The sequence below is a fragment of the Schistocerca piceifrons genome, chromosome 4 (genome assembly GCF_021461385.2).
Source record: "Schistocerca piceifrons isolate TAMUIC-IGC-003096 chromosome 4, iqSchPice1.1, whole genome shotgun sequence".
Taxonomy (NCBI): domain Eukaryota; kingdom Metazoa; phylum Arthropoda; class Insecta; order Orthoptera; family Acrididae; genus Schistocerca; species Schistocerca piceifrons.
In genome coordinates, this window is record NC_060141.1 from 48282780 (window position 1) to 48308288 (window position 25509).

A 25509-nucleotide genomic window follows, 5' to 3' on the forward strand; every position below is an offset into this window, starting at 1 on the left:
GTCCAAGAAATTTTATAGAAGTTTTGCCAAAGTGCGATTTACTAAGATTAACTGTAAGTCCTTGTGCATAAAAAGTTTGTAACAGTTGTTCAAGAATCAGATTGTGTTCAGACCAGTTAGCTTCTGCGATAAGAATGTCGTCTACATACGTCGTGATTCTGTCTTTAAGTTCTGTCGGAAGTATTGTGTTCAAACCGCGAATAAAAGCTGCAGAAGAAATAGTTAACCCGAATGGTAATTTGCAAAATTGATAACAGTCGCCAAAACAGAGAAAAGCTGTATATTTTCTACAATTCGGATGAAGTTGAATTTGCCAAAATCCCGATTTCAAATCTAATGTGGAATAAATAGCAGTGCCGTGAAATTTCTGTAAAAGTTCCTCTAATGTCTGTGGTCGGTCTGTTTCATTAATAATAATGTCATTAATGTGACGTGAATCAAGTACAAGGCGAAGTGAGCCATCTTTTTTCTTAACAATATGCAACGGGTTTATGTACGGACTAACTGCTGGTTCTATAATTCCTTGGTCGAGCATATCCTGCAATTCTTTTTTAACTTGTTCTCTATGAATATACGGAATAGGATAATGCTTAGCTTTAAATGTATCGTGCTGCTTGACTTGAAATTCATACATAAATCCGGACATAGTACCAGGAATGTTGTCGAAAACTGGAGCTTGCTGTAAAAGAATTTTGTGTAATTGCGTTCGCTCGTCGTCTGTAGTTGCACTGCTCTCTTTAACCTTATCAGAAATCAATTGCATTACGTCGAAGTCAGCTTCGTCTGAAGTATTATAGTTGTGTACGTACGTATCCGTGAACAATGTGGGATTACAGTCTATGTCACGTGTTGCGGAAATGACCTCTGTGCGGTTAATTGTTTGCTCTTCCGCAGATAGTGAGTGCTGAAATTCTAAAGCAAGTTGTACATTTTCATCCTTTAACATTAAATAAGAATTCTGAAAATCAATAACTGCGTCGTGTTGTACCAGAAAATTCGTACCTAAAATAACGTCTGTTGTCAATAAAGGAACAATCCAAAAATTAGAGTGAAAAGTATGACCTCCAATACAAAATGATAAATGCGTCTGTAATTTAACGTCTACTCCTTTACTCGGTACTGCTCCTTTCACTTTTGTTTTGCCTAATGGTAATGTCGGATACGTATTCTCTTTGTTGCACTCGTTGAAAGTCTCCTCATTTATTACTGATATTGGTGATCCGGAATCAATTACTGCTGAGAATTTCGATGAACCAATTTTAATTGCGATAACAGGATGTGAAATGGTTTTCTGAATAACTGGTCTTTCCTGCAAGAGAGTGTCTCTGATATCGTCAAAAGTAATTACATTTTCGTGAACAACATTTTGCGTGTCAAAGGTAGGGCTTGTGTTATTAGAAGATGCGTCCTGTGCAGTATCTAGTCAGATACTATCTGACGTGTTATTATTATTAGGAGGATTCTGTGGCATTTCTACTATTTGAACAGTTCTATTACTTCTTCCAGACGTGTTACGCTCTGGATGGTACCTACTGTCGGGTTCATTCATGAGAATATGTTCTTGCGTATGATTTTGCTGTTGGTATGACCGACTGTTGTTAGATGTACGCTGAAAATTGTCCTCATTATTTTTACGTCTGTCGTAATAGTCATTCCTATACGGTGCATTGCGATGGGAATTAAAATACTGTCTTCTTTGTACATAGTTGTTTCTCTGCTCCCGTGCGTTACTATTTGTTGGACCAGGGGCTATACGTCCACGCGGCGAAACATTAAAGCCTGGTTGACCTTGTGTATTCCATTGTTGGTTAGGTATGCTAACCGGCTAGTTTTGATGTTGTTGTTGTGAAACACCTCTATTGTTACTAAAGTGTTGTTCCTGTTGCTGAAAATTTTGACGGTATTGATAATTAGAATTTTGCCTGTTATTAAAGTTTTGGTAGTTGTCGTTCCTAAAGCGTCTGTTATCTTTACGATTGAAATTACGTCCCTGATCATAATTGTAGTACTGTTGTTGACCTTGGTTGTTACACGAAAAGTTTTTGTTTACAAAAGAATAATCAGATTGCTGTACTTCCAAGAGCTGTAAAAGATCTCTAAACGCTGAAATATTTTCTTTTTGCTGACCTGTTAGAAGTGACACTCGTAATGACCGTGGTAATTTGGAAATGCATAATTGTATAAGTGCGGATTCACTGTACGGCTCACTTAGGTACTGGTTTTGTTGGACCATATGCTCAAAAAATTGCGTGACACTGGGAAAATTTGAGTTCTCGTAATTCGGCAAACTAATTAACTGATCTTTAATTCCGCGCTGTGTCGTCTTCGACCAATACGCAGATAGAAAAGCATTCTGAAACTCTTCTACTGAATAGCATTGCCTCGCGATCGGTCTCATACGAGTTGCCGGTTCGCCTTCCAAAAAACTGCAAATAAATTCAAGTTTATGCGTTACAGGCCAAGTCGGTGGAAGAGCAAAGCTAAATTGTTGAATCCAATCCAGTGGGTGAATCTGCGTTCTATCGTTTTTGAAAACCTTAAACTTTCTCACTGACAGAAAATGTTTGTAGTCGAAATTATCATCTCTGTGTGATGGAACAGGTTCAGGATCGTAAGAGAATCTATTGAACTGTGGTTGATCGGAATCTAAGTCCCGTACTCTTTGTAGATTACCCAAATTATACGCACTGCGTGAGTCTGACACATGTTCATAAAGTGGCGTCTGTTGTGGCATGTTATTAACTGAAATGTTTTTCATCTCTGTTACTTCTTGTTGTAAATTTGATAACTTCCTACGTAACGTGTTGTTAGACGAATCGATCTCATTAATTGCCTGCTGTAAATTTTGAAATTCAGGTGTTTGGATAAATGAAACCGGTGCAGTATCGTCTGATTTATTGTCATTAGTATTTTCGATGACATCAATACGACTGGCCAATTCATCACATTTTTCAGACAGCATTTTAACCTGATCATCGGTTTTAGAATCAGACACATTAATCTGTTTTTGCAACTTACGCGTAGTTTCGCTCAGTTTTTTAACATCAGCTTTGATGACATCGCAATCCTGTGTTAGATCTAATTGTTCGAATCTATCTGTCACTGTTTGAATATTTACTGTGTGTGTATCTGTTTTTGATTTAAGATCAGAAATTTCATCCCTTAATTCCGCGTTCAATTGTTCTATGGTATTAATTTTGTCGGACACTGTAGTAATATTATTGTCTACATACGTTTTTGCTTTCGCAAACATTTTACGTTTGTCTTCTTGTCTTTGTGCAGTGATTGTTTCCATGACTTGTCGTTTTACTTTGTTTTGATCTTGAATAAATCTGCGGAAACGGGTATCACTGTTCTGTATGTGCTGATTAAAGCGCTCGTTAATCTGAGTGTTCTGCTGTTCGAATTTCGCGTCTATCTTTGCGTCCATTGTGCGCGAAAGTTCTACCGTCATTGCTCTAAACTCGTCCCGTAATTGTGTAGCTTTTTCAGAGCATTGTTTAGCGACTCCGCTAATTTCGTCTCTGAGTGTTTCTGTTGCAGCTTTGAGCTAGCCTCAATTTCCTCGCGCAACTGTTCCTTAGTGTCATGACACTGCGCGACAACGGCTCTAATTTGTTCACTAAGCTGTCTGGAATTGTCGTCTAATTTTTCATTCTGTTGTCTGACCTGTTCACTAAGTTTGTCTTGTTTTTCATCCGACCGTTTTGAAGTGCTGTCTATTTTTTTATTCAACTGTTCGTTCTGTTCACTAAGTTGTTTAAAATTGTGTAGCAAAAATACCATAATTGGATCCGATAGAAAATTAGCATTTCTGTTCTCTGTGCTAATGAATACTGGATCTGGAATTGTCTCATTTTCCGTAACCATTTGGTTATTCTGAGATTGACAAAAAGGTTTGTCAGTCGGATGTACACTGTCAGACATTATTTCGGAATTAAATAAATCCGTCGTACTTTGTGTATCCTGTTCATTTTCATTACACAAATTTGTCTGTACGTTACTTGAGTTTTCCAAACCGATTGTGTTAGACTCGGCAGCGCTCATTACAATAGAGCGTCTCGCGTCATCAATTGTCGTCAAATTAACAGACGAGACAATTGAGTTCGTTTGTTCATTATCAGTGTAAAAGTCATCACTAGTGGTTGGAATGCACTGATTGTTAGTGAACGCAGGATTGTCATCATTACGCTGCGTATCACAATTGCTATCGGTCACGTTGTTTAAGTCGGTAATTTCATTCACAATACTTCGCGATACACTATTCACAGTCTTTCGCGGCATTTTTGCAATAGTCACAATTATTCACAAAACAAATAAGCACAATGCAAAAGCAACACACAAATACAACAGAGCAACGAATTGCCGTTCACCTGTAGAAAGAAAGTTACAAGTTAATAAAAGCGTTGCGCCAAATCCTAATTATATTTAAGCAAATGAGAGCAGATATCTGACTGTTGCTCAAAAGACTCTCAACGAAATACGATCCTGGCAGGGTCGCCAAGTGTAACCTCCCCACAAAATTTTATAAGAATGACAATATTATTTACGAATGCTAATGGACATTGCGCTAAGTGTAACCTGCCCACAATGAAATGTACTGACAATGGCAACAAAAATGTGAAATTCGCAATCTGACTCAAATATAAATTCTTCACAAAAAATTAAAGTCCATTCAGTGATAAGAAAATTCAATTAAACCGAAATATCGGTCTTTGGCCCTGTGTAAAACAATCAGAATTAGAGTCTTACCTCAGAATAACTGGATGTCAAATTTCTGCTCTTTTTTGTGCGCACGGCTTGGAGGAACTGCATTGCAAATAATAATATTTCTTTTTTTTTTTGGTGATTTTACTGAAATTTTTCTTTAAAAAAAGTGGAGTGAAATGGGAAGTGCAACGAAATCTTTAGTTCAATAAAAAATAAAATTTTTTTGAAAAAATGCTTTTGAAATAAAAATTATTATTGGGGCACTTGTTGGAGAATAATTACAATAAATAAATTCTTACATTATCTAATGATTATATTAATTAACAGTATACCTCATTCAGCATCTTGACCAGTGTTGCCGACCGCCTACATCACACAACCGCACTGGGCTGCTACTACTGACCGACCGCTCTGCATGACGACTATTAGCGTACTGCTCTACATGACGATTACTACTGACAGAGTACTGCTCTCAACTAGACAGAGCTACAGACTCGCAACGACTGACTGACAGACTGAGAACCGCTCGCAACACTCGCGCGGTCAAGCGCAAACTCTCTGGTCACAGATGCTACAATGCCTCGCCATCGCTGCTATGTTACATACGTGTTTCAAAAGTAAATTGTAATGACAGATATTCAGATTCTTTGGTCTTGACGCTACGAACCTGTCATTTTCTGTGACCCATCGCTAATTTCATCTGACCCACACGATTGTTCTGCAGATCATAAATTAGTGTCTGGCAGAGGGTTCATTGGATCAGCCTTAAGCTGTTACTCTACCGTTCCACTCTCGAACGGCGCAGGGTAAAAACGAACTCTTAAAGCTCTAATTTCTCTTATTTTATTAATATGATCATTTCTCCCTGTGTATGTGGGCAGCAATGAAACATTTTCACACTCTGACGAGAAAGTTGGTGATTGAAACTTCATGAGATGGTCCAGCCGCGACGAAAAACGCTTTTGCTTCAGTTACTGCCACACAATTCGCATATCATGTCCGTGGCACTCTCTCCCCTATACCGCGATAATACGAAATGAGCTGCCCCTCTCTCAACGTTTTCGATGTCCTACGTCAATCTTACCTATGTGTGTCCCTCACCTTGAAGTAGTACTACAGAAGAAAGCGGACAAACGTAGTGTAAGTAGTCCGTTTAGTAGACATGCTATATTTTCTAAGCTTTATGCCAACAAATCCCAGTCTTTGGTTTCCTTTCCGCACATTATCTATATGAACGTTCCAATTTAAATTATTTGTAGCTGTAATCCCCCAAGTATTTAGCTGAGTTGACGGTCTTTAGGTTCGTGTGATTTATAGTGTAAACGAAATTTAACAGATTTCCTTTAGTACTCATGTGGACGACTTCGCATTTTTCGTTATTAGGAGTCAGCTGCCACTTTCTGCACCAATAGATAGCTTGTCTAAATCATTTTGCAATTGATTTTGATTATCTTCTGACTTTACAAGACGATAAATGACAGCAATATCTGAAAAAAATTTATGAGGGCTGCTCAGCTTATCTCCTCAATCGTTTATGTAGATCAAGAACAGCAGCGGGCCTATAACATTTCCTTTGGGGACGTCAGATGTTAATTCTGTTTTATTCGATACCTTTGCGTCAATCACTACGAAATGTGACCTTTCTGAGAGGATATCAGGAATATAATCACACAATTGAAACGATACTACATAGGCACGCAATTTACTTAGAAGTAGCTCGCCTGGAACAGTGTCAAAAACCTTCTGGAAATCTACAAATATGGAGTCAGATTGACATTCCCCACCGACAGCACACATTTCATTCATTTATTGAACTCAACTTCTGTTGTCTCACTGTAAGTTAACCCAACGTTCAATCGGAGACAGTGTTTAAAAAATGACACATTGTAATCAACTGAAGCATCCGTACCATACAGATTGCGGCTCTATACTTGCGTCATTAGTCGCATACTCAGATGCATCTTCCACACTGCAGCGAAGCTTAAGCTGCAGTCAAACTTCTCGACAGATTAAAGTTATGTTGTACACAGTATCCCAAAGCTAGCCATTGCACTGGGCTACGGTCGTGCAACATGAACCCCTGAAACCAGTCCACATCTCGGTGTCTTTTTATCTCCGAAACTACAAAACGTCGCCACAAGGAGTGAACTGTTTTCCTTAACTGTACTAATGCAATTTTTATTTTTCTAAATCTAGTATAAGGTGATTACTGTAGTATAAGCAATGTATACATGGAAGAATCCTGGAGATACTAGAAGGTATCCGATAGATTATACAATGGTTAGAAAGAGATTTAGGAACCAGGTTTTAAATTGTAAGACATTTCCAGGGGCAGATGTGGACTCTGACCACAATCTATTGGTTATGAACTGTAGATTAAAACTGAAAAAACCACAAAAAGAATGGAATTTAAGGAGATGGGACCTGGATAAACTGAATAAACCAGAGATTGTACAGAGTTTCAGTGAGAGTATAAGGAAACAATTGACAAGAATGGGGGAAAGAAATACAGTAGAAGAAGAATGGGTAGCTCTGAGGAATGAAATAGTGAAGACAGCAGAGGATCAAGTAGGCAAAAAGTCGAGGGCTAGTACAAATCCTTGGGTAACAGAAGAAATAATGAATTTAATTGATGAAAGGAGAAAATATAAAAATGCACTAAATGAAGCAGGCAAAAAAGAATACAAACGTCTCAAAAATGAGATCGACAGGAAGTGCAAAATGGCTAAGCAGGGATGGCTAGAGGATAAATGTAAGGATGTAGACGCTTATCTCACTAGGTGTAAGATAGATACTGCCTATAGGAAAATTAAAGATATTTTTGGAGAAAAGAGAACCACTTGTATGAATATCAAAAGCTCAGATGGAAACCCAGTTCCAAGCAAAGAAGGGAAAGCAGAAAGGTGGAAGGAGTATATAGAGGGTCTATACAAGGGCGATGTACTTGAGGACAATATTATAGAAATGGAAGAGGATGTAGATGAAGATGAAATGGGAGATATGATACTGCGTGAAGAGTTTGACAGAGCACTGAAAGACCTGAGTCGAAACAAGGCCCCGGGAGTAGACAACATTCCATTATAACTTATGACGGCCTTCAGAGAGCCAGTCCTGAAAAATACCATCTGGTGAGCAAGATATATGAGACAGGCGAAATACCCTCAGATTTCAAGGAGAATATAATAATTCCAATCCCAAAGAAAGCAGGTGTTGACAGATGTGAAAATTACCGAACTATCAGTTTAATAAGTCACAGCTGCAAAATACTAAGGCAATTTCTTTACACACGAATGGAAAAAGTGATAGAAGCCGACCTCGGGGAAGATCAATTTGGATTCCGTAGAAATGTTGGAACACGTGAGGCAATACTGACGTTACGACTTATCTTAGGAGAAAGATTACGGAAAGGCAAACCTACCTTTCTAGCATTTGTAGACTTAGAGAAAGCTTTTGACAATGTTGACTGGAATACTCTCTTTCAAATTCTAAAGGTGGCAGGGGTAAAATACAGGGACCGAAAGGCTATTTACAATTTGTGCAGAAATCAGATGGCAGTGATAAGAGTCGAGGGACATGAAAGGGAAGCAGTGGTTGGGAAGGGAGTGAGACAGGGTTGTAGCCACTCCCCGATGCTATTCAATCTGTATATTGAACAATCAGTAAAGGAAACAAAAGATAAATTCGGTGTAGGTATTAAAATCCATGGAAAAGAAATAAAAACTTTGAGGTTCGCCGATGACATTGTAATTCTGCACAGCAAAGTACTTGGAAGAGCAGTTGAACAGAATGGACCGTGAGCGTTTCTGAAGAAGAGAAATATGTAAACATCAAGTATAGATTTAAGTGTTAGGAAGTCGTTTCTGAAAATATTTGTATGGAGTGTAGCCATGTATGGAAGTGAAACATGGACGATAAATAGTTTAGACAAGAAGAATGCTGAAGATTAGATGGGTAGATCACATAACTAATGAAGTATTGAATAGAATTGGGGAGATGAGGCGTTTGTGACACAACGTGACAAGAAGAAGGGAGCGGTTGGTAGGACATGTTCTGAGGCATCACGGGATCACAAATTTAGCATTGGAGGGCAGCGTAGAGGGTAAAAAACGTAGAGGGAGACCAAGAGATGAGTATACTAAGCAAATTCAGAAGGATGTAGGTTGCTGTAAGTACTGGGAGATGAAGAAGCTAGCACAGTATAGAGTAGCATGGAGTGCTGCATCAAACTAGTCTCAGGACTGAAGACCACAACAACAAACAAGCAATGTAAAACATGTAGAGCGCCTGGTCAGGTATAACAGAGGGATTCATGACCCTAAACTTGCCAGGTTAAGGACGTCACTAACTAAACTGCATTTTTCGCTCGGTATTCTGAATGCGTACTGCGGCGGCGCGGTATGTTGCAAAGATCCACTGACCTTGTGGTGAGCCTCTTCTCACACGCGCGCCTCCTTGAAGTCACTGAAAAGCAGTTCTCAGCCGGAAAAAGCTATAGAAAAACAGCTTTACGTATCGTAACCACAAGTCGCACTAGAATTGTCTTGTCGATGGAAGGAATAGTTAAATGAAGGTATTTCACTCCATTACTATAAGCTTGCGTACACCAGTCGCTTCCAAGCCCTACTCTCTAAACTGTACAAAGTCTGATAAGTCCACATGCGGAGCACACTCATAACCGTGGCCATTTTATGGTAATTATCAATAATACTTCCCAAAAAGTGTACGAACGGATTGTTTCTTTTATAATACCTCTCTCAAATGTTGCTATAAACAGTTGCACCTGACATAGTGATAACGTTCGCGAGTAAGCAACATACTACGCGGAATTTGATTATTTAAAACGCCACCAAAAGTTAAATAGAACTCTTTTTCTCTCTTTACGGCACTTCTCAAATATTTTGGTACAGAAATATCACAATATTAATAATTTTCATCGGAGCACGTATCAGTAAATCTGTTCACTGTGAGAGCCAACCCCCGACTCTGCTCTCTCTCTCTGCACAAAAGAAGTTTCTAGTTCCCCAAAAAACGCGCGAATATGCTAATTTCTTATTGGCAGAGAAACTTCACAGCCAGTCGGGAAGCAGCATCCAGCCCGCTCAATCCTACGTTTATCTAAAGAACCAACTAAAATTTTTCACTGTATCAGGACAGTAAATTTCCCTAAATAAATTTTGAAAAACCGCAAATATAAAATTAACTCCCTCTTAACATAACTATTTTTGCGAAATCATAATCTCATTCCCCTAGTGCTGTAAACTGACGAAATTGTTTACAAACAGATTCCCTGGTACGAGTGAGTAACACACACGTTATTCTCGAACATTCCTAATGGGACCAGTTATTTTACTGTATAGAGTAAAAATTTTACATAAAACAGTATTTCACATTCACGTTTACGTTTTGCGCTAAGACCGAAACTTAGTCCATGTGATTAGATTAGATTATTTTTTCGTTCCATAGATCCGTGCTGAGGAGATCCTCGTGGATGTGGAACATGTCAATTTTTTTAAGCTGAAATAACAATACTAATAGTATGAGTATATACAATACATCATTTGTTTCTATTAAAAAATTCGTCAGTGGAGTAGAAGGAGTTGGCCACTAGTAAGTCTTTCAGGCTCCTTTTAAACTGATCTTTATTTGTAACTAAATTTTTTATGTTTGCTGGCAAATTATTGAAGATGAGTGTTCCTGAGTAGTGGACCCCTTTTTGAACTAAAGTAAATGCTTTTAAGTCCTTGTGCAGATAATTTTTGTTCCTGGTATTGTATGTATAAACTGAGCTGCTTGTTGGAAAAAGAGATATATTATTTAGGACAAATTTCATTAAGGAGTAAATGTACTCAGAGGCAGTAGTTAGTATACCCAGTTCTTTGAAGAGGTTTCTACAGGATGTCCGTGAATTTACTCCACAAATAATACGTATTACACGCTTTTGGACTCTGAAAACTTTTGTTTGACTTGAAGAGTTACCCCAAAATATTATAACATATGACATTATGGAATGAAAGTATGCAAAGTATGCAATCTTTTTTCATTTTTATGTCGCTTATGTCTGCTAACACACGAATTGCAAATACAGATTTGTTCAGGCGTTTCTGCAGTTCTGTGGTGTGCTCCTCCCAACTGGATTTATTATCAAGTTGTAATCCCAGGAATTTAAGACTGTCAATCTCTTCTATCTGCTCTTCTTCACACTTTATGCATATGCTGGGTGGAAACCTCTTACAGGTTCTGAATTGCATATAGTGAGTCTTTTTGAAGTTTAATGTCAGTGAGTTGGCTTGAAACCATGTATTAATATCCATGAAAATATCATTAACAGATCTTTATAGAACACTCGACATACTATTTATTGCAATACTTGTGTCATCTGCAAACAAAACGAACTATGCTTCTGGCAGTGTAACTGATGATAGATCATTAATGTACACAAGAAAAAGCAATGGCCCTAAGATGGATCCTTGTGGGACACCACATGTAATTTCTTCCCATCTGATGATGACTGATGACTTAATTCACTAGTCCCTTGCACTGACACCCTTTGTTTTCTTTTAGCGAGGTATGACTTGAACCGTTTTGCAGCACTGCCCGCGACACCATAGAATTCTAATTTATTTAAAAGGACGTTGTGGTTCACACAATCAAATGCCTTTGACAAATCACAGAAAATATGTGCTGCTAGTAATTTGTTATTTAATTGGTTCAAATGGCTCTGAGCACTATGGGACTTAACTTCTGAGGTCATCAGTCCCCTAGAACTTAGAACTACTTAAACCTAACTAACCTAAGGACAGCACCCACACCCATGCCTGTGGCAGGATTCGAACATGCGACCGTAGCGGTCACTGTTATTTAATTAATTAAGCACATTTTCACTGTAGGTGATTCGCAGATTTATTTATTAGGAACAGCAATGTTGCTGAGTGGTTGCTGGTACTAGAGAAAGTCGAAATTCTTGAATGGACGAAAAGTTACTTTTGATAGTTGCCACAATGGTATAATTGTAGTTATAAAACTTGTAACAGCTGTTTTTTTTATATTTATTTATATAGAGATGCAGTGTAATGAAACCATGAAACTCTAGGGACAGTTCCTGTTTACTCGTAAATGGTAGGGTCATTACCTCCAGATTACACAAATTTCGAAATCATTATGCCTGAATTAGTAGCTATAAGAAATTGTGGCACTAGCACCTATGACGTGGAAAATAAGTATGTACCAATAACGTTTTAGTTTCCGTAAGAGTGAACAAAGGTTCAACATATAGCACCAGACAGGAAAAACGAAAGATTTTGGTCGCTAAAAATATTTCAGTGAGCGATAAATCGCTAATTTGCTGCACGTCACAGCTCCAAATTCGTTGAACGAGTATTTCGGAACACTGTCACTTTGGCTTGAAGCCATTTCGCAGTGCCACCGTAGCTTAATGTATAAAAGCGCAGATTCAGTAATACGATCAAATACAGTACAACACCTACAAAAATGTCGTAACTATCCTTTTCCTACAGCGAAACCAATAAGGACAAACGAGCTGTAACATTTGTTGCAAAAAACGAAATACCCACGCTACGGACGAACATTGCATCGCAAGGTAGCTGCGGGTCTTTGGGAGTCAGTAGGCGTTGGCGACAAAGATTTTGTTCTATGCATGTGAATGTTCACTCGACAGAATTCCAAACTCTATGTACAGAAGCTGCAACAAATATCTAAGAGCAGCACAATTTCTGCAGCAGACAGCTAAGAAATTGAGTCAGTGTATTTTCCGTTACTTGAAGAGAAACGCGAGGACCGACCTAGCGCAGATATATCAAAATGTAAAACATGTGCGTGCAGCCAGGGAGACAGAGTAACGTATCTGGTCCTTGTTACCAGCGTAACGAAGTTTTCTTTCACGGCTGCGCGCACTCCATGTTTAATTTATGACGTGGAGAAAGGGGGTAGGGGAGCGCGCTATGTGGGGAAATAAACACAGCCGGAAAGTCAACAAACGTCTGGCGCGGGATGAGTAAGGACGCTGTCCCGTAAATAAGTAAATAAGCACGCTGCTAGCAAGGAGAAGGCGGAAGGACGTGACCGAGCTGGATGTCGGAAGCGTAGATTCAAATGGCTCTGAGCACTATGAGACTTAAATGCTGAGGTCATCAGTCCCCTAGAACTTAGAACTACTTAAACCTAACTAACCTAAGGATATCAAACACATCCATGTCCGAGGCAGGATTCGAACCTGCAACCGTAGCTGTCGCGCGGTTCCAGACTGTAGCGCCTAGAACCGCTCGGCCACCGCGTCCGGCTGGAAGCGTAGGAAATTCTGCCGTGCCCGCGGAGCGTACACTATAGTCCGACTTAAATTAATCGGCATCTGACGTTTAACGGCCAAATCTGCGAAGTTGCGGGGACATGCACCGTCTGCAGTGTTCGTCTTTCCGCGGTCGTAGGAAAATCGCATTAACGTCCCCTACGAAAATCTCTTGAAGCAATGGCCGTCAAACATTTTTGCTTAAGAGCCAATACTGACACTTTAACGTGACATCTCGGACCTCATAGAAAAAAAAGGGGGGAGGGGGTGGCGGAAATTCAATTTCCACCAAACCACGGTTAATGATATAAGCTTACCATTCACATGTTTTGAATCCATATATTATAAGGCATGACACCAAATAGTTTTAAGTGAAAAAGGAAATAATATATTGGAAGTATATGCATTTTTCTGAAGGCTTACATAGTTGCTCATTTCCCATACCTAAGCGGGCACTGTGGCCAGTTGGTTGGTTGATTGGTTAATATGGGGGAAGGGATCGAAAAGCGAGGTCATCGGTCCCTTCGGATTAGGGAGAGATGGGGAAGGAAGCAGGCCGTGCCTCTTCAAAGCAACCATCCCGGCATTTGCCAGAAGCAATTTAGGGAAGTCACGGAAAACCTAAACCATGAAACACGTATATATTCAGTAGCAGCGATGGCGAGGCATGACAGAATCTCTGACCAGAGAGTTGTTTATCGTTGCTAGTCTGCGCTTGACCGCGCGAGAGTGCAGTGCAGTTGCGAGAAAGTCGTTGTACGTAGCGAGTCGCGAGAGCATGTAGTTCGTTCGTGCTAGTAGCGCGCGAGAGACAGTCGGAGTTGTGTGTGAGGAGTCGGCGGGCGTCGACATGGGGCCTCTGGTCAAGATTCGGGATGAGGTATATTTTTAAATAAGGTAATGAAGCAGCATTGCGCTCATCTGATAATGTAATGTTTCTTAACTGTAATTAATTTGTTCAAGAATTGCCCCAATAATAATTTTGTTCTGAAAGCAATCTTTTAAGAAAATAATCATTACAATTGAAACAATATTTCCTTTGCTTTTCCTCCCAGAATCAATTTATCACGTTGATCTTAACGTTAATTTTGTGGCGACTTAACATTTTTTTTTTTTCACATTTTTATTATCATTGAGTTTTATTACTGTGGGAAGCTAATATTTGGGTCTATTTGCATTTTTATTGAATTCATATCATTTTTAAATAATTACGGGGAGGTTACACTTATCAGAATGAATATTCACATTTAAAAATTATCTTTCATTTTTGCGGGAAGGTTACACTTGGCTCTATTCCCATTAACATTTAATTATTGTCCTTGTTTTTCAAAATTCTCCGGAGAGGTTACACTTAAGTGTAACCCCATTAATGTGCTGTCTATCTGTTGCAATTTCTGCTGCGCAAATAATTGTTTATAGGCGAAAAAGTAAATGATAACTGCCGTATGCCATCGTACTTTAAATCGGACTGTATATGGTCCCGAGTAATAGAAGCAGAGCTCAGCTTCATAGACACGTTTTGTCAGTTTAAAGTTATTCAGAAAGCAGGAGAGATGCACTGGCGGAATTCAAGGTCGAGTTCAGCCTGGCTTGGTGAGTCGGCAACAGCACTGACCACGAAAGTTACGGTTATTGGTTCAGCACATGGTTTTAACGTAATGGAAGCTTAAAACAGGTGCATGCTGTGCTTTCACTGCATGTCCAGTTCTCAATTCTCAACTGGAACAAGAATCAGAAGGAAACAGACTGCTGCGATGTCATGTATGGCTAATCGATTAATTTCAGATAAGAGAGCCTCGTATGTTACAGGCTGTTGTGAACTATATCAAGATAATATAAAATCAGAAAACTGTTTCATGTGCTTGTGGAATGGTGTCGCTGGGGTGCACAGTTTACAGTTCTTGTTCAGAGACACTGACGGGCCATCAACAAGCGATGTGACGTTATAACTGCAAAGCTGAGCAGCATGTACACGACGTCATGCGACTGCCAGTTGTCTTACTGCAGTGCATAGCGTCACTAACTGGTTGAAGGAAGCAGTTGAGCTTCGCTCATCTAGTTAAGATGAGATAGTTGCTATTGAATAACACATAAGAGAAGATTCATGTGGGCACCTAACAATGTGCTGCCTGTTCGTACTGTACAACGGTCCACATTCTAAGCAACAGCCCCGAGCTGCAACTGGTGTTAGTACAGGCCGTTTACGGTTACCTACTGATAAGGTGCATTGTCGGAAAAGCCTCGTGGACTTTGGGTGAAGAAGACAAGCTTTTCTGTTTGGAAATTGCCATAATTTTACACAAATTTTGGTAAGTCTCTTAAAATGGGGTACTTTAGCTTTTTCGTCTAACAAGTTCATGCCGGTGGAACGTAATCCCAATAAATTCTTCCCTCTTTTCGTAAACTGTAAGCACTCTAACTACATCTAAGATACTGCTGCGGAAGGGAAACAGTTTTAATTTTCGCGTAGTAAAAGTTGGTTCTGATGAAACTAAACAGTCGCTTTCGGCTTCAAAGTAAAAAAAAATGGTTCAAATGGCTCTGAGCACTATGGGACTCAACTGCTGAGGTCATTAGTCCCCTAGAACTTAGAACTAGTTAAACCTAACTAACCTAAGGACATCACAAACATCCATGCCCGAGGCAGGATTCGAACCTGCGACCGTAGCGGTCTTGCGGTTCCAGACTGCAGCGCCTTTAACCGCACGGCCACTTCGGCCGGCCTTCAAAGTAAAATTACTGGAAATTTTCAGTCTCTTTTTCATTGCAGTTGTTTTACTGATATTTGCTGCACCAATTTCTTTGTGTAATTCAAATTTTAGCATTGTTTTGCCTTCTATAAACTATCCCCAGCATCACTAATATCTACCGAAAGTTGAAAATCATTGACGTTGTTGTCATAGGTTTTGTGAGAGCTAGTTTCCATGAATTAATACCACAATGTCATATTCGTCAGTATTTTTTAAATTATTTTGCGACTCTTTCTTTTAAAATCCGTTCTGAATCAGTTGAGATATCGCAGATAAGTACGAGGACAAAATATCTAGGTATGTATAATTTATTTCCACTAATGTTGGAATTTATAGTAGTGAATGAAAATATCGATACAGGATAACTTCTGGAATACATTGCCTAGGCTAAATCAGAGTCGATATTTGTAATCTATCAATCAAATGCAATCTTTTAGGATATAATCAGCGATTTTCTGTTTAGTTTTCATTTTGAGGTTTCTGTAGTGATTCATCTTCTTGTGTCTTTTTACCTCTTCTATCTCCATGTCAGTAAGGTTCAATTATTGTACTGGAAACATGATTTGCAAGCGAATAGAAGCCGAAACCTGTGAATTCCTTTTTGAAGCAAAGAATCATACTAAAAATGCTTTTCAGTGACATCTGAGATTGTACAAATCTGGATTTGATTCAAAAGACACTTCTTCAATGTAACGTAGAGGTCAAATGGCGTCATGAGAATGACGTCACGAGCCGAGAGCAGTAGAATTCTGATGCCACTTTACTATTTACTAGAACGGAGTCAACACTGACGACGCCATACGCAAGGGGAGCAGTACGTTTTTATTACATATTAAATAACGTTAAACCAAACGTCATACAAAGTTTTTGTTATTTGTAACTTTAAAATCACCTCAAACGTTACATGATGAAGACGTAGGCCTGTAGACAGATCGACGACCACAAGATAGGCAATCCACGGGAATTACAGATTTGAGATACTACTGATGAAACTTCGCATACTATGCCAGAATAATATGCATAGAAGTCACCATACAAGGAATGGTCCCATCTTAGCTCGAACGGCTGATGGCGAAATTATACCTTAACGTCTTTGACTCGTCGTTCTGCAGTACAACGAGTAACACCTCCTTCAAATTTTGCCTGGTACTTAAGGGCCCACTGGACTCGCATTCGGGAGGACGACGGTTCAATCCCGTCTCCAGCCATCGTGATTTAGGTTTTCCGTGATTTCCCTATATCGTTTCAGGCAAATGCCGGGATGGTTCCTTTGAAAGGGCACGGCCGATTTCCTTCCCAATCCTTCCCTAACCCGAGCTTGCGCTCCGTCTCTAATGACGTCGTTGTCGACGGGACGTTAAACACTGACCACCACCACTTAAGGGCCTTCAACACATGACAACAAACATAGCTCAAATGGGTGCCTGCTTTGTTGGCCTGATAAGCATCTGAAGTTGTTGTCCTGCAATGGTCGGAAATAATCATTTGAGACACCTACTGAAAAATGGGAAGGATTGTCTGACACATACACTCCTGGAAATGGAAAAAAGAACACATTGACACCGGTGTGTCAGACCCACCATACTTGCTCCGGACACTGCGAGAGGGCTGTACAAGCAATGATCACACGCACGGCACAGCGGACACACCAGGAACCGCGGTGTTGGCCGTCGAATGGTGCTAGCTGCGCAGCATTTGTGCAGCGCCGCCGTCAGTGTCAGCCAGTTTGCCGTGGCATACGGAGCTCCATCGCAGTCTTTAACACTGGTAGCATGCCGCGACAGCGTGGACGTGAACCGTATGTGCAGTTGACGGACTTTGAGCGAGGGCGTATAGTGGGCATGCGGGAGGCCGGGTGGACGTACCGCCGAATTGCTCAACACGTGGGGCGTGAGGTCTCCACAGTACATCGATGTTGTCGCCAGTGGTCGGCGGAAGGTGCACGTGCCCGTCGACCTGGGACCGGACCGCAGCGACGCACGGATGCACGCCAAGACCGTAGGATCCTACGCAGTGCCGTAGGGGACCGCACCGCCACTTCCCAGCAAATTAGGGACACTGTTGCTCCTGGGGTATCGGCGAGGACCATTCGCAACCGTCTCCATGAAGCTGGGCTACGGTCCCGCACACCGTTAGGCCGTCTTCCGCTCACGCCCCAACATCGTGCAGCCCGCCTCCAGTGGTGTCGCGACAGGCGTGAATGGAGGGACGAATGGAGACGTGTCGTCTTCAGCGATGAGAGTCGCTTCTGCCTTGGAGCCAATGATGGTCGTATGCGTGTTTGGCGCCGTGCAGGTGAGCGCCACAATCAGGACTGCATACGACCGAGGCACACAGGGCCAACACCCGGCATCATGGTGTGGGGAGCGATCTCCTACACTGGCCGTACACCACTGGTGATCGTCGAGGGGACACTGAATAGTGCACGGTACATCCAAACCGTCATCGAACCCATCGTTCTACCATTCCTAGACCGGCAAGGGAACTTGCTGTTCCAACAGGACAATGCACGTCCGCATGTATCCCGTGCCACTCAACGTGCTCTAGAAGGTGTAAGTCAACTACCCTGGCCAGCAAGATCTCCGGATCTGTCCCCCATTGAGCATGTTTGGGACTGGATGAAGCGTCGTCTCACGCGGTCTGCACGTCCAGCACGAACGCTGGTCCAACTGAGGCGCCAGGTGGAAATGGCATGGCAAGCCGTTCCACAGGACTACATCCAGCATCTCTACGATCGTCTCCATGGGAGAATAGCAGCCTGCATTGCTGCGAAAGGTGGATATACACTGTACTAGTGCCGACATTGTGCATGCTCTGTTGCCTGTGTCTATGTGCCTGTGGTTCTGTCAGTGTGATCATGTGATGTATCTGACCCCAGGAATGTGTCAATAAAGTTTCCCCTTCCTGGGACAATGAATTCACGGTGTTCTTATTTCAGTTTCCAGGAGTGTGCATGAAACGTTCTGACAAAAAGATAATTACAGTTCGGTCGGTTAACAGAAAATGCCTGTCTTATGGCAGTAAAGAGTAGGTCTGAAACTGCTCCAGTTATGCAGTGAGTATAATTTTGTTAAGCAGCGGTAACGGGCCATTTGTGAAGCTCATACATAATCATCTGACTGCCACAACTGGAAAGCCATTAATACCTCTAGTGAGATCACTCCCCATTGATGTTTTCCCACAACTACAAGACTGGTGATGGAAACACAGTTAGGCAATATTTTATTTCATTCCATCTGGATAAATTTTTTCCACAAGCGACTGCAAAACATATCCGCTCTATTTTGTTGTAGTGACCCCTACGCAAAACATATGATGCTTGTTGTTCGATCTCCCTTGCTCTAATATGGGTTTTTTAAATTTACCTAACTGCGAGAACAACGTCTGATTAATTCCAAATATTTCCCTTCGGTTTTCCCAACCATAGCTTTTGGATTTTCGTATTGGCTACACCGGCATGTTCCAATTCTAGATGTGAATCTCAGAATCGATTCGATGTCTGCTGCCCTGCTTACTTGATAAGGACTGCAAACACTGGAACGACAGAACTGTTCCCATTACCGGCTCGTACGCGATTTCCACTACACGCGCACTGAGATCCCGAAACCCTTCCAAAAAAATGTTGAAATCTTCTTTAGCTGCCAGTATCGCAACTGTTCGTACAGTGATGATTGGTTTCGCCAAATATGAATCGTCGTTTTCAAATGTATTAGTACAAGCACTAGCGTCTACAGCTACCGTTATAGGTTGTAACTGTTATGAATAAAAATAAATATGTTGAACTTTGTGAACTGCAACTGCACGTGACTGAACCTGTTTTTCATCTTTAACTGCGTGTGCGTCTGTTGCTATGTACATCAATGCAAGCGATGTGCTTACGGAAAGGCTTTCTGAAAAGAATTAGTCATCAAAACTTTCAAGAAGTGTATAGGTGTCATTGGATAAACCCTTACAAAATAGTCCGCAGCTCGTGGTCGTGCGGTAGCGTTCTCGCTTCCCGCGCCCGGGTTCCCGGGTTCGATTCCCGGCGGGGTCAGGGATTTTCTCTGCCTCGTGATGACTGGGTGTTGTGTGATGTCCTTAGGTTAGTTAGGTTTAAATAGTTCTAAGTTCTAGGGGACTGATGAGCATGTTAAGTCCCATAGTGCTCAGAGCCTTACAAAATAATCAGAAAACCTAAAACTGATGTTAAAGAAACTGCAATTCTGTATCGTGCAGTGCAGTGAACAGTACTTTGTAATGCTATTGTAAATATAACACTGCCATTAATCTGTACATTTTAAAATTTTTTTGTTCCGTAATAATTTTGAAAAATTAAGCAAATACTATAAGGAAATAAGCGTTATGATACCGTATTGACGAGAACGCGAAAGTACCGTTCCAGCCTCAGTTCGTGAAGTCACAGTGCGTAAATTTCAGTTCCAGCACTCAAAAGCTAACAGAATGAAAGTTCTATATAAAATTTTAAATCGAATTTTGAATGAATAAAGAAAATTGCTGTGAAAATTCCCTGTGATGTTACGTAAGCAAACTGACGAAAAAAATGGTTCAAATGGCTCTAAGGACAATGGGACTTAACATTTTTGGTCATCAGTCCCCTAGAACTTAGAACTACTTAAACCTAACTAACCTAAGGACATCACACAACACCCACTCTTCAAGAGGCAGAGAAAATCCTTGACCCCGCCGGGAATTGAACCCGGGCACGGGAAGCGAGAACGCTACCGCACGACCACGAGCTGCGAACGCAAACTGACGAAATGTAATTCCAAATATTAAATGACGCACACGTAAATGTAGTACTGCACAGTACGAAAAAGATGCCTGCATAAGAAACGAAATCTGAGCTGACCTTCACCCAAAATGAGCTCGATATTAACTTTGAAATCGAAGGAACAACTATAAGTAATTGATAGTGTCCTGAGTGATGTTAAACTGGCCCCAATAACTTTTCATGGCTTACGTGGGACGACAGAAGCTTGGTATTGCTTGGAAGTGATGAGCACCAAAAGCACAGCGCAGGGGCAAATCAGGCAGAAAGAAAATGAAGCCTTGCGCAGTGCATGCAAGCATATGCAACTATGCTAAGCACATTAAGCTTCAGCTTTACTTTTGTGCAACTGTGTTCTGCTCAGTGCGATGCGGAGACACACACACACACAATAAAAAAGTAAAATTATAGAGGAGACGGTGGAGGATATCTCATTTACTGAATAATGTGAAGGGGCTAGCACTCAAAAACTATAAAGAATTGCAACCGTATTTACAAAACTTACTTCTTATAAACATATGTCTCTACCATGAAATTAGTTATCGACATGGTAAAGGTGTGGTAAGTCTATAACTTCTGAGTGCAAACAATGTGAACTGACAATTTTGCTTAATCACCTCTCAGTAACCGAACTAACCCAAACCAATAAAGAGAAACCCCACTAAGACTTTCCATTTTCTAAACGCTTCCTAAATTACATACGGACAAGCAATGCAGCAACAACATTACCTGTAAATCTTCAGGTTTCCCAAACTACTCATTACAAAATCATATTTCCAAAAATTCAACATCCTCTGTACCTTTGTCTCTGTGCTCTGTAAGCAGTTGCCGGCCGCGGTGGCCGTGCGGTTCTGGCGCTGCAGTCTGGAACCGCGGGATTGCTGCGGTCGCAGATTCGAATCCTGCCTCGGGCATGGATGTGTGTGATGTCCTTAGGTTAGTTAGGTTTAAGTAGTTCTAAGTTCTAGGGGACTGATGACCTCAGATGTTAAGTCCCATAGTGCTCAGAGCCATTTGAAACATTTGAATCTGTAAGCAGTTTCCCGACCGCTCAGTAACGTGACCAGCACCCGACTCACTCACTCACTTCTCACAGAATGCTACTGGCAATGACAGTGATACTGACAACCAAAGGTCACGGTACTTGTACTCAGGAGCTCTGTGGCGTAACGTATCGATCATTGAAGACTACTGTTTGAAAAAGGTTCAATGTATGAGTATGAAGTGTGACTCATGGGGTGAAAGTACAGAGCGCATGTCACATTCCTCGAATACCAAAAATAAACTAGAAACCTTACAAGGTAGACACTTCGTCAGTATCACTTATAGCAAAGTGTCTACCAATAGTAACAGATTATGACAAAATGTCTACCTATAATGGTCGCTGTAGACGCTACTACTTGTACTAATGTGATCTTGAAACGACATTTCTGATTTGCAGAAGCTAGTCATCACTGCATAAACAATAGCGATCTTGGCAAATAAAATGTTCGTATCAGAAGATATCATCATTTACAATTACAGAACGCCTCGATCAAGACTGTGCCAGGTAATGTAAATATAAGCCTTTCATTCCCTTTCCTATAGGTGATTTTGCGCGTTCGAGCCTTTGATATCGCTTCTGAGTGCCTTTCCTAAATCTTTAAACGAAATGGCTCTTTCCACATATTCGCAACTAATCTGTTGATTTGGTACTATACTGTCCTTCTCTTTGTTAGGGCTACTGTATTTCACTTATCCAGGTTTAGAGGTAGCTACCATTCACTACATCGGGTGAAAATGTTTCACAAGCCATCGCACATTTCCTTGAATCTTCCAGCGACTATACTTTCCCATAACAACAGCACTAGCAGCGAACACGTTTATGGTGTGCTGATCCTGTCTGAGAAGCCGTGTGTGTACAATGGGAACGACAGATGTCCTATTATGCTTACGTGGGACGCACTCCACGATACTTCCCATTCTGTTGAGCATGCTACTGGGTTCTGCTAGTGTAGAATTCATGGACCCAGCAGGATGCACGTGAAGATTCTCTACACGATCCGAAATTACAAAGATGGAATCTACATGCTGGCCTACAAGAGCTTTTGTATGAAGTAAAACAGAATGTACACATTGTCTTCTTTGTTTTCGAGGCCTCTATTCTGTTTTTATAAATAATATGGGGGTTATGTCGTCTTTTGCGACTGTAAAAATTTATACAGTCATAAAAGAAGGCATATCCCGCTCATTCTTGCCAGCAAGAAAACAAAACATATAAAATTATAGAGAAGGTATTAGAGCCTTCACTCTGTTGTTCCTGCATAATATTATTTTGTAAGGAAGTATTTCTTTACTCATTCGAGTTTGATTTCATCATTCCTGTCGCGTAGTTAGCTCGAAACCAGCGAGCTTGGTGACGCAAAACCGCGTTATTGTTGATTGACAGTGCAAAGAAATACAGGGTGGCCAAAATAAGAGAGATCCCATACAGACAATCCACTCGCTTACTGCAAATATAGAATACAAAGTAGTAAATTATTATTATGGAAAACAACGGACTGAACATTCAGTGCGTCAATAATTCACAAGAGGTGCTGAAACTGTCCGCCATAAACTTCGATACACAAGATAGTATGTCTCAGCATGTTTCTGGAAACTTTTGCCAGTTCATTTACTGTGATTTCTGCTATCGCCTTGCGAATGTTCGTTTCCAGCTCTTCCGTTGTATACGGTTTGATACTGTTGACTTTACCGTGAATTACCCCACAAATAAAAATCACAGGTAGGCAGACCGAGCGATCTGGGAGGCCATAGACCTACGGAAACTGTACATTCTTCTCCGAAAGCTTCATGGACGCTTAACATTGAAAACAGCGAAGTATGTGCCGTAAGTTATCATGCCGGAAAAACGCATATTCTCGTTCTTCCTCCGTTAGCTGCACTATCAATAGTTGCAACAATTCCATTACATACATTTGAGAATTCACGGTGTTGTTAAAGAAAATAATGAGGCGTGCTATCGGTTGGCCTGGAAAATGCACACTAAACGCCTACTTTCAGATCATGCAGAGGCACCTTAAAGCGTTCCCTGGTATTCTCTGTTGACCAATAGTGTGTTTTCGGAGTTCAACAACCGCCAAGGTGAAACCATGCTTCGTCTAAGTTGAAGAAAATATCTGGATACAGATAACCATCTGCGACATGAGTACCATACGAAATAGTGTTGTTGCGTGTAATCCATAGGTTTATGGTCGCATATGTAACAGCTTCAACATGTTCCGGAATGACGTTTGTTTGATAATTATTTGGCCAGACAGACGTCTAGTTGATTTCCGTGGATTTCTCATCATACTCTCGTGAATACGTTCAATATTTTCCGGCGAACAAACTTTCTTCACACGGTTATGTTTGGCATTAACGACTGAACCTGTTACTCTAAATTTAGTGATCAATTTCTGCAGAACCACTTTTTGCAGGAGCAGCTGTCTGTGGATATTTTATTATCGTGAACCTTTCATTTAACATTTTAAACGATTTACACCCAAAGAAACTTTCAACAATAAAAACTCTTCGTTCGATTGAAAAAGGCATTCCTTAGAACTGTATTCACAAGATTCGAACTAACCAGTGACTACGCAGCACGACATCACGTGACCCCGCTTGTGCGCCGCCTTAGCGTTAAGAAACAACAACACTGGCAGTCAGATACCTTCATACATCACGTTCAGTATAAGGCTAGGCGCGCACAGGTGACTTTTCAGTTGGCGCGACTTAACAATCGCTGTCGCGGAAGTACGTTGTGGTGCGCACACAGCGGCAGGAAAATCGCAACTACTCGCAGTACCAGCATGGATTTCATCGAAACAGCTTGTTTGGTGGCGCTTTTACTGCGAAGAAGAGCGAGAAAACAGCGCAAATGTCGTTAATGGGTGCATCCGATTGTAAGTCAAAGACTAGTGAAAGGGCAGTTTTACAAATTACACGAAGAGTTACAAAATCACCCAAATAAATTCTTTCAATACTATCGAATGAGTAAGAATAGTTTTGATACACTGCTTCAGACAGTAGGACCGAATATAACAAACCAAGATACGACATGGAGGAAGTGTATACCACCTGAGGAGCGCTTATCAGTGACTTTGAGGTGAGCACACATTATTTCATTCAACAGCTTTTATTGCCCTGTTACATTATTGATTAGATACATCAAGAGAACCATTTCATTCTAAAATTGTTGTTGCCATTTTACATTACTGATCAGATACATCAAGAAAATCACTGCTGCGAGCAGAAATTGGCGATCTTGTTTCATGAGAAAACTGGAAAACCATGTTGCGCATAGAGGTTTCTGTGGTCTTGTTGCGGTTGTCAGCAGAGGGGCACACGAACAAATTTTGTGTAGGTTCCGTTTCATTTGGGACATTTGAAGAATACAGTTGAACGAATGAAGATCCTGGAGAATAAGTTGCTTGAGTGGTGTTGTAAGTCGCTTGACTTGTGTTATAACACATGTTCGGATGCTGTGGAAAAATCGGTGAAAGCTGATAATATCTGGCATTCCTCATCACATTCAGTATTTCTATTTTCGCGTAATGTTTCTGTTCTTCGTTTAACTTCGCCGGCATGGGGACAAGCATTAATGGAAAATTCTTATCCTCGTTAACTTCTTCTTTTTGTCTGTCATTTAATATATTTAATGGAGATTCCTCGTAGGACGTAACTGTCTTGGCTTCTCTTTTCGTAGGATGTCATACTTTTGTGCTCTGTGCAGTAACGTTGTTGTTTTTTTGAAGATAAAACTGGGGGGAGAACCTACTTCCTTGTTTCCTGTGACACTGGGCATAATTTCGATGATGCTGGTGGTCGGTCTGTCTTCCATTTGAGGGAGCAGAAATAACATTGCATTGCAGCCTCGCGAGACGAAGATTTTTTCTGTGATGCCAGTTCTCTCGCGAAGCAGTCCTTCAGATTTTTCCACTTCCATTGAATTTCTT